The sequence below is a fragment of the Neoarius graeffei genome, chromosome 14 (assembly GCF_027579695.1).
Source record: "Neoarius graeffei isolate fNeoGra1 chromosome 14, fNeoGra1.pri, whole genome shotgun sequence".
Lineage (NCBI taxonomy): Eukaryota > Metazoa > Chordata > Actinopteri > Siluriformes > Ariidae > Neoarius > Neoarius graeffei.
The window spans coordinates 35907495-35921759 of NC_083582.1; positions in this window are offsets into that span (position 1 = coordinate 35907495).

Here is a 14265-nt window from a genome sequence, read left to right on the forward strand (position 1 = left end):
GGTCTTCAGTCCTGCTCTGCCTGTCTGCTCAGCTCTCCTGGAAAACCCTGGTATCTGCTTGCTTTTGTTCAATAAATCAACCTTACCTGCTGAATTGCTAGTCTTGAGTCTCGTTTTTGGAGTCCGGTCATCTCTACATGCCTAACACTGAGAGCCTAAATAACAATGCAATATTTTCACAGAAATCCATTTCAAACCTGTGGTGATACAGATGAAGAATAATGTCCGGATGGCTTGAGTAAAAGCCTTTAACCTCTAACTTGAAATAGTTTTTTCTTTTGTTTCAGACATGTAAAAGCTTTTTTACCTTTACCTGACATGTTTCGACGGTGTAACTTCCGTCTTCATCAGAGGGTCACCCGGATGTTGGTGTGTGACGTGCCTTTATAATCAGCTGATGTTGTGGAGGCGTGACCTCCCTGTCAATATTGACAGGTCGGTCACGCCTCCCGCTGTCAGTGTTGCCCCCTCAGGACGGCGCTCCAGGTGTGGGAGAGCATGTACGCCCCCTCATCCCTGTTTATTGTTCTTGGGCTACGCTTTCTGATTTCTATTGACTCCTTGATCCAACGAAACATGTCAGGTAAAGGTAAAAAAGCTTTTACATGTCTGAAACAAAAAGAAAAAACTAATTATTTTGATTTAAGAAGAAGACATAATGAACGTAATATATTTAACCTCTAACTTGGCTCTATGCTTTGACTATCTCATTTGTAAGTCACTTCTGATAAAAGCATTGGCCATATAGATAAATGTAGTCTATTATTAGTTTACTCTTGTATTGAAAAGATCTCATAGTCTGTGATTTGGGACAGACCAAAGACATTTCAACTATTTCCTCAAATATGAACATGGAGGGATATTTCAAGTATGACTTGTAATTCTTGAGTTGTCTTGTACAACCCCGATTCCAAAAAAGTTGGGACAAAGTACAAATTGTAAATAAAAACGGAATGCAATAATTTACAAATCTCAAAAACTGATATTGTATTCACAATAGAACATAGACAACATATCAAATGTCGAAAGTGAGACATTTTGAAATTTCATGCCAAATATTGGCTCATTTGAAATTTCATGACAGCAACACATCTCAGAAAAGTTGGGACAGGGGCAATAAGAGGCTGGAAAAGTTAAAGGTACAAAAAAGGAACAGCTGGAGGACCAAATTGCAACTCATTAGGTCAATTGGCAATAGGTCATTAACATGACTGGGTAACTTTTTTGGAATCGGGGTTGTAAATTAGGTATCTGTTCATGATATCTTGATAAACATCATAACAAAGCAGGTTTACAGAAATCTCAATGAACTTTTAGATCTCTAGTGAACAAGCCAGAGGTGACACCTTGAGAGGAACCAGACTCAAAAGGGAACCCATCATCTTCTGGGTGACAGTTGATATTGGGTTTATAAATCATTGCTTATCTGTACTTTTACCAGACAGAACACTTTCAGTACTGAACCCAATCAGGACATTAGTGGAAACCTTTAAGACACTGATATCTTCGCTAGTAGATATTTATCATCTTAGACAATCAATAGCAAATATCATTTCTTAGTATAGAAGCTGCTGTTAACTTTACTGAACATCTTGAACCAAAATATCTAAAGCCTGCAAGGCTTTTGACACATGAGAGGAGATGTCTGCATCTCACTGCCTTTAAGACTAAATACTGCTGCATTATTTATAACTCAATAAAGCTTGTAGTGGAAAAAAATGTAACGTGACTTAAATACATGTGGGAGAATCATTGCTTGTTTCAGTAAATATTGCAAGTTTGCCAGAATTGCCAGTGGCCAGCACATTAATCTATTCACACTGTGAAATCCTTCAAGCTGAGGAGTGGATAAACACTTTTAAACAATGTTAAATGCCTAACAGTTATACCAAAATTGAATTATGGGGGTTTCTTTGAGTGTATTTTGTTATTTAGTGCACCAGAAATTTGCATGGTTGTATGGTCAGAAGGCTGAAACTGGATTCCTTATTTTAAGGTTAGTGGATTAAAAGTCATTCTAAATTTCATAAGATATATTTTGGAGGGAACTATAGTGCTCGTCCTGTGTGTTTTGAAGAAAGCGACAAGAGCTGAATGTCTCACGAGGACTGAGGTAGTTGTCCTACCTCATGTGACAGGAAATACGTCTGTGAAGGTCCTCAGTCATCCAGGTCATTGTAAACCATGGGTGCTCAGGGAGGCAACTGGACTTGCTTGAAATCCTTGAAGATGTTTCACCTCTCATCCAAAAGGCTTCTTCAGTTCTGTCTGACTAGTGGGGAGTTTCACGTATTTATCCTCTAGTGGACCAAAAGCAACCCTAAGGAGAGTTGTTGAGGTCACATGGTTCGTTGACCCTCTCAGTCATCCTGTAGGTTGTTAGGGTCACTGCAGGCAGGGGTGTGAACAGTGTTAGCAGCCTAGAGGGTCGTTAGGGTGACCTGTGGGTCGTTGGCTCTCTCTGCCATCATGTGAGTCATTGAAGGCTATGTTTACATTAGACCGTATCTGTCTAGTTTTCTTCGCGGATGCACTGTCCGTTTACATTAAACCACCTGGAAACGCCGGGAAACGGGAATCCGCCAGCGTCCACGTATTCAATCCAGATCGTGTCAGCTCCGGTGCTGTGTAAACATTCAGAATACGCGGATACGCTGTGCTGAGCTCTAGCTGGTGTCTCATTGGACAACGTCACTGTGACATCCACCTTCCTGATTCGCTGGCGTTGGTCATGTGACGCGACTGCTGAAAAACGGCGCGGACTTCCGCCTTGTATCACCTTTCATTAAAGAGTATAAAAGTATGAAAATACTGCAAATACTGATGCAAATACTGCCCATTGTGTAGTTATGATTGTCTTTAGGCTTGCCATCCTTCCACTTGCAAGTGGTAAGTGATATGCGCTGGGATCACACACACAGCGGCTCAGTCCCGAATCACAGCTTGTTCACTTCACTCGCGCGCTCTGTGAGCTGCGCAAGGCCGGAGTGCGCACCCTCCAGAGGGCACTCGCTGTTCAGGGCAGAGTGATTTGGAGCGCAGGATGCCTGCAGAGCCGAGCGTATCCGTGTATTGGTATTGCTGTGTGCACGCAAATCGTGTATTGGTGTTGCTGTGTGCACACTAATCATTTTAAAAACGTTAATCTGATGATCCGCTGATACGGTCTAATGTAAACATGGGCGAAGTCAGCTGAGTTTTGGTGTGGATGTGTATTCAGTTTTCTGGGAAGTGTGCCAAGGACTGCATTGTAGGTGGCTGATAAGTGGTGTCTCAGACCACCTCCTCTGTTCAGTGATGGTCATTCCAGGTTGACGAAGATGGCCTCCAGTGACACTAACAACCTACAGGATGACTGAGAAGGTCAAATGACCCATGTGACCTCAGTGACTCTCCTTAGGGTTGCTTTTGGTCCACAAGAGGATAAATACCTGGAACTCCCCACTAGTCAAGACAGAACTGAAGAAGCCTTTCGGATGAGAGGTGAAACATCTTTAAGGATTTTCAAGCAAGTCCAGTTGCCTTCCTTACCACCTACGGTTTATGTGACAGGAAAGTTTTATGTCATAAAATGTAGAAGCCTATCATGTTTCAATATGCAAAAACAAACGTTGAATTTGCAGCTGTGGTAGGGAACACAGACACACAACACAGGGTCTTAGTGGAAAGATAGGAGCTAAAGAAAGGTAGGGGAAGTGCAAGGGGTGAAAATGGCATAGTTGGTGCAGGTGTCAGAGGGTCAGAGCCAGCCTAACGCAAGGTTGCAGGCAGGAGCTGGCTGCATCTGGGTCTTCCGTCAATCCACCATTGGAAACAGGAGCAAAGGCAATCGCCAGTGAGAGCGACGTGATGTCTATGATGTCGTCGTTGTCTTGCAGAGAGATGAAGGGAGAATCAGACAACATGCATGAAAAGAACCCAACTAACCTGTGTGTGGTGGTGCCTCTTTATACTCCCCTGGCTGCTCACGGAGGGTAGATTGGGGTGCTGTTTGAGCTGCTCCAGTCATGTGGAATCACTGGACCCCCAACCTGTCACCATGCTGCTTTTGTCAGTTCAAAATAGTGGTGCTAAAGTGGCACTGTTTTTCAGCACCATGGAAGCGGTGAAGTGAGGAGCAATGTGCTGCTTGGGTGGGAGTTTCCTTGGGCCGCCATCACACAGACATTACACTGGTTTATCAGAGGAAGGGAGTGTGAGCATGCAGAATTAGTGTTCTGTCCTTTGACCCTTTTTTTTTTTAGATTTGTCTGTGTAATTGTTACCTCAGGTAATTATTTCATATATTTTTGCAATAAGTTATATTTCTGAAAAGCATCATTTTCCATGGGTGGCACGGTGGCATAGTGGTTAGCATTGTCGCCTCACAGCAAGAAGGTCCGGGTTCGAGCCCCGTGGCCGGCGAGGGCCTTTCTGTGCGGAGTTTGCATGTTCTCCCCGTGTCTGCGTGGGTTTCCTCCGGGTGCTCCGGTTTCCCCCACAGTCCAAAGACATGCAGGTTAGGTTAACTGGTGACTCTAAATTGACCGTAGGTGTGAATGTGAGTGTGAATGGTTGTCTGTGTCTATGTGTCAGCCCTGTGATGACCTGGCGACTTGTCCATGGTGTACCCCGCCTCTCGCCTGTAGTCAGCTGGGATAGGCTCCATGCCTGCGACCCTGTAGGACAGGATAAAGCGGCTAGAGATAATGAGATGAGAATGAGATCATTTTCCATGTTCACTGATGATTTCACTAACAATATTGTAGTAATGGTTTCGAACTAGGAAGTGGAATTTTATGTGCAGGACACAGATGAACGTAGTGATACATACAGCGAAATGTCTCAATGCATTTCGCAGGAAATAGAAGATAAGCACTTCTGGAATGCTCGACTAATCAAATTAGTGGACCAGAACTCACTATTGGATAAAATAACTTTTAAAACAAGTTTCAGGGAACTTTAAAACCTAATGTAAACATTAAAACAGAATCTAAATGATATCTAAATTAAATAATTATAACTACATTATATATAAACGACATCTAAATTGCTATCCAAATCATGCCACAGCATTTCCGATATCAGCGCAAGATAATTAAGAAACTCCCTAATTGAATGGGAAGGCAACACTCTGTGGAGTATATCTGCAGGATCTCCAGTTCCACTATAACAACCAGCATCAGCATACATTACACAGTAAATGCTCATTTTCCTCCCCGTGAAACAAATCAATCCCTGTAATGCGCACAGCATGTTCAGGGAAATTCAAATTATTATTTTTTTGTAAAGAATGGTTCATTTTATCTGTACTCAACAGCATTGAAGAAGCTCAGGGCATCATTTTCATGCTCAGCAGCTTACAATACAGTTTGATGGATCAACTGGAAAACACTCAGCGTTGCCAGATTGCTTCTAGGAGAGACGCCAGATTGATTGGACTCGTTTCCAAATGCAATCACTCAACCAATTCAATATAAACGAGCTCAGAACTTTGCCAAGTTATAGTGTATCTGCCAGCCCCATGTCATTAAGAATAGCTGAATTAATAGGGATATAGAGCAATCTGGCAACTCTGGGAACAGCAGTTTGATCTTGATGCAATTTTTGGTGCCACCTAGAGGATATGATCAGAGTCGGAAATGTAAAAGTTGACTCAAACTCTTCGAGATGTCATGTTGGTTAATCAAAAAAAAAAAAAATATATATATATATATATATATATATGTTTTAATGTTGGGATAGGGCGGCACGGTGGTGTAGTGGTTAGCGCTGTCGCCTCACAGCAAGAAGGTCCTGGGTTTGAGCCCCGGGGCTGGCGAGGGCCTTTCTGTGTGGAGTTTGCATGTTCTCCCCGTGGGTTTCCTCCGGGTGCTCTGGTTTCCCCCACAGTCCAAAGACATGCAGGTTAGGTTAACTGGTGACTCTAAATTGACCGTAGGTGTGAATGTGAGTGTGAATGGTTGTCTGTGTCTATGTGTCAGCCCTGTGATGACCTGGCGACTTGTCCAGGGTGTACCCCGCCTTTCGCCCGTAGTCAGCTGGGATAGGCTCCAGCTTGCCTGCGACCCTGTAGAAGGATAAAGCGGCTAGAGATAATGAGATGAGATGTTGGGAGAGTCATTTTTATTTCACAATTTCAGTTATGAAAAGTTCATAAGGTTCATAAGGGAAGGCCATGGCTTAAAGGTTAGAGAAGCAGCTTTAGGACCAAATGGTTGCCGGTTTGATTCCCTGGACCGGCTGAAGTGCCCTTGAGCAAGGCATCTAACCCCCAACTGCTCCCTAGGCTGTTCTGGGTAAGGACATCTCCAAAATGCCATTAATGTAAAACACTACAATGTTACTTAAATACAAAAATATTCGATAAATGGAATAGAGTCCGTCAAATTTTTTGCTCAAAGGAAAAAAATATATATTTTTTCATATTGTGCTGCACATGGTCAGACTTGTGATGGGAAGTCATGTTAAAGCCACTGATGAAATGTAAAGATAGACCTCATGCATATTTTCTCACTTCCAAAAAACCGAAATAGCCTCACAGCAAGAAGGTCTTGGGTTTGAGCCCAGTGGCCAACGGCAGCCTTTTGGTGTGGAATTTGCATGTTACCTCCCCGTGTCTGTGTGGGTTTCCTCCAGGTGCTCCGGTTTCCCCCACAGTCCAAAGACATGCAGGTTAGGCTAATTGGTGGCTCTAAATTGACCGTAGGTGTGAACGTGAGTGTGAATGGTTGTTTGTCTCTGTGTGTCAACCCTGCGATGATCTGGTGACTTGTCCAGGGTGTACCCCGCCTCTCATCCATAGTCAGCTGGGATGGGCTCCAGCTTGCCCGCAACCCTGCACAGGATAAGCAGTTATGGATAATGGAGGGATGGATGGATGTTCTCAATGAACAGTCATTGCTGTGGTGCAGTGGTTAACACTGTTGCCTCACAGCAAGAAGATTTGGAGTTCAAACCTGCTGGTCGACTGGGGCCTTTCTGTGTGGAGCTTAAATGTTCGTCTTGTGCCGGAGTCGGTTTTCTCTCACAGTCCAAAGACATGCAGGTTAGGTTTGCTGGCTACTCTAAATTGCCTAGGAGTGTGAACGGCTGTCTGGCTCTCTGTGTTAGCCTGGTCATAGACTGTCCCCCACCTCTCACCCAGTGTCAGCTGGGATTGGCTCCATCTCACCCACAATCCTCAATGGATAAGCAGTACAGAGAATGAATGAATATTATAGTGCACACTAGTCAGACATTGATATTTAAACACTGATCTGTGCTGCCTGACCAGGATAGGAAATGGGTTTTGGCTGAAAATCTAACTGACAAGTGCTAATACAACCATGGCCTTCTTTAGGTCTTGTGTTTGTGTCGTCAGACAGGCATCAACACACATTCTAACTCAGGACAGTACTGGGTTGTAGTCATATCTTGCTGGCATTAGATGCATAATGTTGTTGCTGATCTGAGAAAAACAAGACCATCTCTGTCATGGTTTGGGCCAAAGCAAGAGTAAGGAAAGTGAAGAGTGACAGCTGGATACTGGTTTGCAGTGTTGCTTGCCATGGTGACAAACGGATTACTGATCTGGAGCTTGAATGTGAAAGTTTCTCACCAAACACGACACCAGAGACTCATTTTTATCGGGGGGGGGGGGGGGGGGGGGGGGGGGGGGGGTTGTGTGTTTTTGTCCATACAATTAAAGGAGTCGTCAGGTTATTCCTGTGTCCATCAGATTCAACTTATGGGAGTTTTCCCCAACACTAATAAAGCTGCCTCCTCTTCTCATCGTCTCCTTTTTTATCATTTTAACTTTTGACCTTTACTTCATATTCTTATTTATTACCTCCACCAGCCATGTTGGAGGAGATTGTTTTCTCCTCTGTTTGTTTGTCTGTCTGTTCCCAACATAACTCAAAAAGTAGCAAACAGATTTTAATTAAATTTTGAGGGAAGGTGAGCCATGGGCCAAGGAACAATTGATTAAATGTTGATGCAAATCTGGATATGTATGTAAACATAGTAAACATCTGGATATTCTAATATGTGGCTTGGCAGAAGTAATGGCCTCTACCGAGTGCCCTTCTAGTTTAATTTTGAGACACAAGAACTAAGCCCTTGAGATGTACAGTGGTGCTTGAAAGTTTGTGAACCCTTTAGAATTTTCTACATTTCTGCATAAATATGACCTAAAACATCATCAGATTTTCACACAAGTCTTAAAAGTAGATAAAGAGAACCCAGTTAAACAAATGAGACAAAAATATTGCTCATTTATTTATTGAGGAAAATGATTCAATATTACATATGTGAGTGGCAAAAGTATGTGAACATCTAGGATTAGCAGTTAATTTGAAGGTGAAATTAGAGTCAGGTGTTTTCAATCAATGGGATGACAATCAGGTGTGAGTGGGGACCCTGTTTTATTTAAAGAACAGGGATCTATCAAAGTCTGAGCTTCATAACACGTTTGTGGAAGTGTATCATGGCATGAACAAAGGAGATTTCTGAGGACCTCAGAGAAAGTGTTGTTGATGCTCATCAGGCTGGAAAAGGTTACAAAACCATCGCTAAAGAGTTTGGACTCCACCAATCCACAGTCAGACAGATTGTGTACAAATGGAAGAAATTCAAGACCATAGTTACCCTCCCCAGCAGTGGTCGGCCAACAAAGATCACTCCAAGAGCAAGGCGTGTAATAGTCGGCAAGGTCACAAAGGACCCCAGGGTAACTTCTAAGCAACTGAAGGCCTCTCTCACATTAGCTAATGTTAATGAGCCTACCATCAGGAGAACACTGAACAGCAATGGTGTGCATGGAAGGGTTGCAAGAAGAAAGCCACTGCTCTCCAAAAGCAGCATTGCTGCTTGTCTGCAATTTGCTAAATGTCACATGGACAAGCCAGAAGGTTATTGGAAAAATGTCTTATGGATGGAGGAGACCAAAATAGAACCTTTTGGTTTAAATGAGAAGCATTATGTTTGGAGAAAGGAAAAAACACTGCAGTCCTGTATAAGAACCTCATCCCATCTGTGAAACATGGTGGTGGTAGTATCATGGTTTGGGCCTGTTTTGATGCATGTGGGCCAGGACAGCTTGACATCATTGATGGAACAATGAATTCTGAATTATACCAGCGAATTCTAAAGGAAAATGTCAGGACATCTGTTCATGAACTGAATCTCAAGAGAAGGTGGGTCATGCAGCAAGACAACGACCCTAAGCACACAAGTCGTTCTACCAAAGAATGGTTAAAGAAGAATAAGAAGTTAATGTTTTGGAATAGCCACTTCAAAGTCCTGACCTTAATCCAATCAAAATGAGCAGTTCATGTGAGGAAACCCACCAATATCCCAGAGTTGAAGCTGTTCTGTACAGAGGAATGGGCTAAAATTCCTCCAACCTGGTGCGCAGGACTGATCAACAGTTACTGGAAATGTTTATTTGCAGTTATTGCTGCACAAGGGGGTCACACCAGATACTGAAAGCAAAGGTTCACATACTTTTGCCACTCACAGATATGTAATATTGGATCATTTTCCTCAATAAATAAATGACCAAGTATAATATTTTTGTCTCATTTGTTTAACTGGGTTCTCTTTATCTACTTTTAGGACTTGTGTGAAAATCTGATGTTTTAGGTCATATTTATGCAGAAATATAGAAAATTTTAAAGGGTTCACAAACTTTCAAGCACCACTGTATCTTCATTATTTGCTTCCATTAAACCTGCATGATAACATTAAAAATTTAAACACGTGACACTTTGGATGCACTCAGCCCTGGAAGTAGCATTTTGGCACTTACTTTCTCCTCACTCACTCTTTTTATCTTGTTCAATTCCATGAAGTTTGTCATTCAGAATGTTCATCAAGGTGCATGCTCCTTTAGGAGAATAGTCAACAAACCACCATGAAGTGATTAAGAGGAATTAAACCATAGCAATTTCCCAACAGTGCATTATTATTATTATGATTATTAACAGAATGCATACATGTCAAACTTTGGTCAATCAAACCTGTATAACCAACCTCCAAAATCCGTATTTCCCTTATAAAATCCTTATAAGATGCAAATTAAAATAATTTACCTAAAATTTGAATGATAATTAACAATGATATATCCAAGTTACTTTTTGTTCAATATTAATAACAAACCTTCAGAATGAATACAAAGCTCCAATGTTTGACAAAAACACAAAGTGTTACTCTAATGTTCTGAATTGTACTCCATGACAGCTTTTTTAGCACTCTGCACCAATACCTCACTAGGCTGCATGTCACAGCAAGTGTCTGTGTTGATCTTGCTGGAGTGCCCATTCAGAATCTTTTCAGTCGCTAGTGAAAGTCGCTCAGGTGGAAATACGCTTTTCAAACAAAATGTTACTTCCCGGTTGGCGGGATTCTCGCAATGCGGTGTGTGCATGATCAGAAGTGGAACAAAGTCTCGCTACCACAAGATAATGTGCAATTTCATAAGACTCTTTACTGGCTGTCTGTGCTGTACAGTACGTTTGTAAATGTTATGCGCCATCATCATCGTGGGAATTGATTATAGCTCTAAATAAATATTGAAGTTTTTTTTAAAGAATCCGTATAACTTTATTTGTACGCCCGTATACTACGTTTATTGAATCAAATCCGTATAAAATACGGACATTCCGTATAGGTTGACATGTATGAGAATGACACATCATACTTTCTACTAACATTTAATGTTGTGGAACATCTGCTAACAAAGTTATTGCCTGTTATCACTTGTTACAGCAGCCATAAATTCACTCCTTCACCAGCTTCTTTTCATCATCATCTTATCAGACTGCTGAGAAAAGCTTCCTCTGTTCTGATGTCTTTCCTTCAGTTGAAAACTTACTGTTCCAAAGCACTGGCGACTCCTTCCAGAAATGCTACCTCTCTTTACAGAAAACCTCACCCTACCGATACTCACCATTTTTCAGTCCATCTATTCTTAATATAGTGCCTGTCATAAATACAGAAATTCTAACATATTAGGAAAAAGTGCATGAATCAACGGTCTTCGAACTATTGGAACAGACTTCAGGCTCCCAGCCTCTATTCCTTACAAAGGCGCCATGAGCGACACGCCATCATCTTGACCTGGAAGATCCAGAACAACCTTAAACCTAACTGTATCAATATTGAGTTCAATGAATCTGCTAAAAGAGGACCGACATGCATCAGACCTCTTGGCATCTCACCAGGCTTGTAGTACTTGAGTCCGACTCGTGACTTGGACTTGTACATTAAACGCATTCAGACTTGTAAATTGGAGATGGACACTTTTTTTTCTTTCCCCCCTTTATTTTTTTTGTAACATGCCATAATTTGGCATAAGATATTTACATCTACTTGAAATTTTATACTAATTTCATGCAAGAGAATGCACATTCACCTGTTCATACATCATGTTCAGGAACAAACTAAATGTTAATGGCGCTAAAATGCCTGGAGAGAAGCCCCTAGGATTGTCCACTTTGCTTATACAGACTTCTCGTGCGGGGGGGGAGCGCTGCTATGTGTTCCAAATGTAGAACAACTATCGAGGAGACGATGGGAACAACCTCGAACTTCAATAGTCATTTGGCGAGACTCCACCCAGAGAAGGAAGTGACACACTATGTTCATTGCTCTGTTGATAGCGGGGTTTGCTTGCTGACTGATGAACTAGCTAATGTTAACCTTCTCTCATGTTATTTGCCCTGTTGATAGTGGGCGGGGCTTGCTGAGCGATGAACAAGCTTTTTATATGCAGCCTATTAACTAAAATGGGGGCAGTCAAGCAGTAATGTTAGGCCCTGTCCACACGGCAACGGATTCAGGTGAATCCGATAAAATTGTTTATCGTTTCGGCCTGGCGTCCACACGGCACCGGCGTTTTGGGTGCCCCAAAACGAAATCTTTTGAGAATGGGTTCCAGAGTGGAAAGATCTGGCAACGGCGCCGTTGCGAAGTCGTCTGGATGAGTAGAACGGATTTGTTTACGATGACGTCACAACCACATGTGCTTCACGCCGGGTAGAAGTGTAACGAACTCAATGCGAGTTGTCAACAAATCCTATAACTTGGTTCATGAAACGCGCTTACAAAATATTTTCACTGTGAATATTTATTGTGTGATGGTGCAAAGTGAGAGAGAGAGAGAATAGCCCTTAGGGCAGAGTCAATCCCACCAGCAAAAATAGGGGAAAAAAAAAAAAAGGAGCGATCTCACCTCTTCAGATGTTGGTTTAAGTCCTACAATACATTCCTCAAAAAGGGCGTAGAACAACAAATTAATCCATCAACGTGTAGCATTCAATTTATTCCGGACCATTAAAGACGCCGCCTTCCGCGTAGAATCATACGTCATCCTCACCGCCATATCGGATGGGGCAAAGCGGAGAATAAAGATGCCTCATTCATGTGCTGCGTTTAACTGTACCAACAGGTTTGCCGTCCAAACAAGATCACATAGGATGACCTTTCACAGGTGAGACTGGAAAAATACTTTTCATTGTATTTGGTCATTATAACGTAATTTTACGAACAGATTTTTCTGACTGTGGCTAATATGAAGTCTCGCGCATAATAGTTTATGCGCATGCGTCCTTACTTCTATTATTCTGGTGTCTCCGATAGGACCGTCTTACAGCGCACCTAGAGGTGTGGCATGTGTATTGCATCGTTTTCAGCAAGCGTTGCATTGCCATATGTACCTGATATTTTACTGATCCGTTGCCCATGTGGATGCGATTTTTTTTTTAAATCTCGTTGCCGTTGTCGTGTGGATGTAGCCTTAGTCTAACACAGCAGCAGAGACAGTTTCACATAAAGGCAGCAACAGCCACCATCAAATGGTGCGGTTGGAGTTTTGTTCTCAGACTTGACTTGAAATTTTCTTTAAATGACTTGGACACCGGGGACTCAAGACTGGACTCGGACTTGAGGTTTAGTGACTCAACACCACTACTCCCAATAAAGGTTTCTTTGCTGACATCACACATAAATTACCGCTTGTTTAAACCGCCACGTTGGAGGGAAAACAAACCACTCACTCAGCATGTCAGAAGGCAGTGCTGGAGACCGCAAGTTTTCGATTGCGTTTGTAAACCAGATTCTGTGCCATGGTTCTAAACTGTGTTGCTGTAGGGTGTCAGAATTATCGGGGAAAGAAACCTGGACTACCCTTTCACAGGTTCCCAGCCGATCGCGACCGCCATGAAAAATGGATTGCTGCATTACGGAGAGCCGACTCGTCCAACGCCAGGAGCGAATGGAGACCAGCTGCGACCAGTCATATATGCAATGAACACTTTGTCGGAGGTATGAATCATTACTCATTCGATAATGAAGGATAAATGTAAAATTAATCTATAGAAGCAATCTATAGTTTTGACACCCCCCCATAGTTCTGCTCAAAAACATAGTATACAAGTCTTTATATCATTGAAAGAAAACACAATCCATACATTGTATCAAATTATTAAGCACATGTTGAATAAAGAAACATTTGGATGTACACTCTAGAAATGTTTAGCAGCATGTAGCGTACAAAGTCAAAGGCCTACGTGATTCAACAAGGTCCAGGATCAAACATACAGACACAAGAAGTGGTGATTAACTAGGTTACAACTTTTAACATTATGTTTGAAAGGATCAGATGTCAGTCAACTCACAATCGCTACATCAAAATATAAGTGGTAGTTTTTATCAATCCAATTCTATTAGAAACGAAAATTGAAGAGATTAAATTACCTTTGCCATAACAAGCACTTTGGATTCGGCACCTGGGGATACTTGCTGTGCAGGTCCTCGTCCCACGACACGCGTTCTTAAATGCGTAACAAATCCGGAAAAACTATATAGTTATAGACCCCTTCGCAGTAAACGTCATTCATACGAAAGCGGAAATTGCGCACGCAGCCTGGATCCAAAAAAGACTCAGAAATGCCTAGTTGTTGTGTTGTCGGGTGTCAGAATCGTAGCAGTGATGGAGTTAAAATGTCCAGAATTCCAGCAGGATCTCACCCATTCCAAAAAAAAAAAAAAAAACCGCTGACGTCTATGACTACAAGCCATCAAACGTGTAGACTGGGATGAAAGCACCATCAAAAATGCGCGGGTTTGCAGCGCCAACTTCATCACGGGTAAGATCAGGCTATTTATTAAATCTTTCTTTATTCTTTCTAGTCTTCGTTTATTGATGTAGCAAAATACTTTGGTAACGTTTGTCTGATTAGCTGAGTCATAGTTACACAATGTAATGAATATTGTTAGCATGTTAACTTAGCTTTGCATGCA